This window comes from Gossypium arboreum, chromosome 10 (genome assembly GCF_025698485.1).
Source record: "Gossypium arboreum isolate Shixiya-1 chromosome 10, ASM2569848v2, whole genome shotgun sequence".
Lineage (NCBI taxonomy): Eukaryota > Viridiplantae > Streptophyta > Magnoliopsida > Malvales > Malvaceae > Gossypium > Gossypium arboreum.
In genome coordinates this window covers 32,044,752-32,049,845 of record NC_069079.1, presented here as the reverse complement: position 1 = coordinate 32,049,845, position 5,094 = coordinate 32,044,752, and the positions used below count along the sequence as shown (strand labels likewise).

Below are 5,094 nucleotides of genomic sequence, written 5' to 3'. Positions count from 1 at the left end.
AAATTCAAAAGAAAGAAGGAGGAAATGTTGAAGAGATTCGCCATGCTTGTAGCTAGGTGAAGGTAAGTTTGATGTTGTGCCATGAGATTCATGCATGTTTTTTTTGTTAGCTTGAGTTCTAACTAGCCCATGGTTCAAATCTTTACTATGTCATGGAGATGATATTCGCTAAGGTGGATTTGTGTTGATGTTATTTGCATGCTAAAAGTGAAGCTTGTAATGATGCATGTGATGGTGGATTGATAACTCTTGAATCTCCTTTTAGCATCCTTGAGTGAGACATTAAGTTCCTTGTTCAACCATGACCAAAATTGGAATGGTAAGGTGTTGTGATGCATTCGCCATGGTAGGAAATAGAAGAGAAATAAGGTTGTTTTTAGATGAAGTAGAGTCTAACAAATGAGCTCGTATGTGCATTAGTTGCTAGATGGAGAAGAATCGGCTAGCAAGTTGTGTGCTAAGGCCGAATATAATTTTGTATATTATGGGTAATGCATGTGTTGAATTAGTGTAAAGGGAGAGCATGCTTTAATAGTGTATATATGTGTATTAGCCAAGTTTTGAACTTGAAACAAATGATGTTTAGTCAATACAAGTGACCATACTTGTAGAATGTATTAAGTGTTGCAATCGGGCTTAGCATAGATGTGTATGTTCGGCCACATGAATGAGTACATGAGTTGATGGGTATGTTCGCCATTGGTAGCCTATTGATGGCTTTAGCTTGACTTAGAAAATTCGCTAAGGGAAATATTAGCTAGTATGTTGAATTCGATTCTTGATTTCGTACATATGTGACTCTAATGTCTAATGTATATATGGGCTAAGTACCTTGAGCTTCTCTTTTGATGTTCGAATGAATTGTATTAAATTGCTTGATGTGATTAAAATGTGTATGATCATTGTGTATTTGAGCTAAAAGGTGGCCATATGACCTATCAAACTCCTTGTCATATTCGCCATAAGCTAGCAAAATGAGACTTTAATAAGTTAAATTTGTTTGAATTAGCTCAAGAGCTTAGGGGACCACAGTTGGATAAGGGAAAGGAAAAAGTGATCGAATAGCCGTTGAAGCCGTTCGACAACATCCGAGGTAAGTTTTCGAGTAATGGAACTTGAATTATGATTTGATTAGATCATGTTTTAAGCAAATCAAAATCATGCTCTTTGTGTGTGGCTATTGAGCCGAAATTGCAAGTGTGATAAGTGTCTTGTGTTTGAGTTTTGCTAATGAAAATGAAATACGAATGTGTCATGACTTATTGATAATTGTGCTTGGTTATTCGAATGATGTCCGGGCTAAGTCCCAAAGGCTTTGTGCTAAGTGATTATATCCGGACTAAGATCCGAAGGCATTTGTGCGAGTTACTAATTCCGGGCTAAGCCCGAAGGCATTGGTGCGAGTCACTAAATCCGGGCTAAGCCCGAAGGCATTTGTGTGAGTTACTATAACCGGGCTATGTCCCGAAGGCATTTGAAAGAGTAGCTATATCCGGTTAAACTCCGAAGGTACGTGATTCGGGAATGAATGAACTTGGTGTAAAAATTTCAGTTAATACGCTTGTGAAATCCCAACAATGAGGTATGTTTCGTATGTACTTTGAATTAGTTGAGCCCTTACAAATAAGTATTCGCTCAGTTGATAAATGAGCTACCGGCCTTTGGCTAAGTTGATCTTTGTGTATGAATATAAGGGTTGGTAATGTGAAGTAAGTATGATATTGAGAATTTGTGCATATGAAATTATCTGTTTAGCTACATAAATACTATACTTTGGTTGTGTCTAAATTCATGACTCAAACTTACTAAGCATTAAATGCTTACTCCGTTTCTTTGATTCTCTGTTTTATAGATTTTGGTTCTTCAGCTATCGGACTTGGGATTTTTGAAGTCGAAGTCGCCCACACTATCAAAGCTCCTTTTGGTATATTTTTGGTTGAACTTTGAAATGGCATGTATAGGACTACCCTTTTGTTGTAGGTCATGTACCTTTCGGTTTTGTGTAAGTTTGGATAGCCATGCGAAAATGGCTTAAGTATACTTTGGGCATGGTATTATAATCATTGTATGTTGTTCATTAAGAGGTATGGAAATGTTTGGAAACGATTAGCCATTGGGATGGTTAATCATGATCATATTTTGTGCTATTTATGTTAAAGGGCTAGTTGAATCATGGAAACTATGAAATAGGTAAAGCCTACCTTAAAGACAGATGCTGACAGCTGCAGTGACGTGGATGTGAAAAATCACTAAAAATAGTAGGAATGGAATTAAATAGTGAATAAATTATGTAAACGAACCGTGACAAGTCTATTTTCATCGGAAAATAACGAAATGATCATATGAACAGTATGTTAAGAGATATTTAAGTTTTCGTGAGACAGGGCCAGAAAGGCTTCTGGAGTCCCTGTCCCGACTTTGGAAATTAATTATAAATTGACCAGAGATAATTAGAAGTCATTCCATATATGTACAGATTCCTTTTCGAGTCTAGTTTCTGTAGAAACAAACGGCATCAGTATTAAAGCCCTGTACAGGGAGATATCCAAGTCGTAATGCGCAAAGGACAGTGTAGTCAATCCCTGTAACATGGGGGACTTTAACTAATAAACTGTACTAATTGGCCAGACCAAAAATTCTAGAAAAAAATTTGTAGATGCATACATGAGTCTAGTTTCAGGGAAAGTTCACAAAACTGATTTTCGAGTTGTGGAACTCAAGATATGATTTTTAAGGTGACAGTGACACAGTTAGCCAGCTGTCTGGAAATGTTTAAAATGAACTGTGCAAGTGGATTAACCCTGTTAACCCCTCGTGTCCGACTCCGGCAACGGTCTCGGGTACGGGGTGTTACAGGGACGCCCATGGAGGAAGGAAGGAATTACTCGAAGAAAGCCGATTGATCCATCTCAGAAGCCGGATTCATCATCAAGACTGAAGATCTCCCCTCAATTTCCCTTCAGGAGTTTTGGGTTTTCTTTATGTTTTGTATTCATTATTCTTCTGAGATGTTTTCCTTTTTAGTTATGAACTAAATCCTCTAAATACCTAAGGGGAATGAAACCTAAGACGAATCTTGTTATTATTTTCTGAATTGTATGATAAATATTTGACTTGTTCTTAATTCTTGTTTTGATATTCCAGGATATTGATTCAAGTTAAGCTCTTATTCAGAGGAGGAATAGACCTTGTCTAAGAGTACAATTGTCATACTTAATCGAAGTTGATTGCGCGCCTACAGATAGGTTGACAAGATTTTTTCGGATTAGGGTGAAACCTAATAAGGGGATCCATAGATCGAGTTAATGCAACCCTAGGATGTTAATTATTGAAAAGTCTCAATTATTCAATCTAGGGATTAGACGTTATTAGTCTTGAATAGGGGTAATAACATAACTTAGGGATCTCTATAGAACAAGTTAAATGAATAAATCGTCCGATTCGGAATTAGAAAAACAAGTGAAGTCTAGGTGGATTCTTCTTTAGGTATTCTTTTATTCAATCGTTTTTCCAAAAGTAATTCCTCAATTCTATTTTCTGTGAATTCTTAGTTTAGTTAATTAGTTAGTTAAAAAACAAACCCCATTATTCTTGGGCTAGATAATAAAAAGAAAATCATTACTAGTACTTTTACTTCCGTTGGGTTCTATAATCTGGTCTTGCTAAAGCTATACTACTGTTCGGTAGGTACACTTGCCTTCATCGTGATAATAGTTAGTTTCAAGAATGATTCACTATAAACTTATAAAACTTATCATACAAAATCACAATCAAGTTTTTGGCGTCGTTGTTGGGGAACTAAGATATTAGGAACACTCAATTTTTACTACTTTAGCTATTTATTTTTCGTGTAAGTTAATTTTATTTTATTATTATTATTTATTAATTTACTTTTTCTTTCTCTTGGCAGGTTTTTATAGTTTATGACTAGAAGAAACCCGTCAGGACCACTACCAAAGAGAAATAAGGCGAAGCCTAAGATACACAGAGGAAGAGTAAGAGGATTATATCTCAACTACGACCAAGGAGATGGCTGACAATCAAGACAATTAGCTACCTCCTACAATACCCGCTGAACTAGCAAATCAGAATCCTGCACCTCGTACTATGTATGATTATGCTAAACCTACTTTAACAGGAATTGAGTCAAGTATAGTTAAGTCTGCTATTGCTGCGAATAATTTTGAACTAAAACCTAACACTATTAAAATGATACAGCAATTTGTTCAGTTTGATGGTTTACAGGATGATGATCCAAACACTCACTTGGCAAATTTCGTGGAATTCTGTGATACATTTAAAATTAATGGCATTTCTGACAATGCCATTCATCTTTGGTTATTCCCTTTTTCATTAAGGAACAAAGCTAAACAGTGGTTAAACTTGTTACCACGAGGGTCAATTACTACTTGGGAACAAATGAATGAAAATTTTTTATTAAAATATTTTCCATTGGCTAAAACGGCCAAATTACGTAATGATATCTCTTCATTTGTGCAGATGGACTTAGAAACTCTTTACGATGCATGGGAGAGATACAAGGACCTACTGTGAAGGTGTCCTCACCATGGATTACCTCTATGGTTGCAAGTTCAAACATTCTACAATGGTGTGAACCCCTCGACAAGACAAATGATTAATGCAGCAGTAGGGGAACCATCAATAACAAAACACCTGAAGAGGCTTAAGAATTTATTGAAGAGATGTCACTGAATAACTATCAGTGGCAAGTCATGAGGACTAAGCCAACTAAAACAGCAGGCGTTTATAACGTCAATTCGGTTGTTATGCTGCCAAACCAGGTAGAACTTCTAAATAAAAAGATTGATGGTTTACTTGGTTCTTCGCAGGTTTATCCAGTAATGCACTGTAAAGTCAGTGGAGGTGGATCAAGCAAGTCAGAATATCAATCCTATGGCCACAGCATGGAGAACGATCAATTAAATTACATGGGTAATAATCCTCGATCTCAGAATAATCCTTATAGCAATACTTATAATGTAGGTTGGAAGAACCACCCAAATTTCTCCTGGGGTGGTCAAGGGAATCAAAGGCCACAGAATCCTCCGGGTTTTCAACTACCACCCTATCAAC

At 36.5% G+C, this 5,094-nt stretch overlaps 1 non-coding gene across 1 annotated transcript; it reads right to left on the bottom strand.

The window, feature by feature from the left end:
* Window positions 1-4,468: 4,468 nt before the first annotated feature.
* Window positions 4,469-4,574, bottom strand: LOC128282661 (small nucleolar RNA R71). Its single transcript, XR_008273015.1, has one exon. It is a non-coding gene; the product is annotated as a small nucleolar RNA R71 (small nucleolar RNA).
* Between the last annotated feature and the right edge of the window lie 520 nt (window positions 4,575-5,094).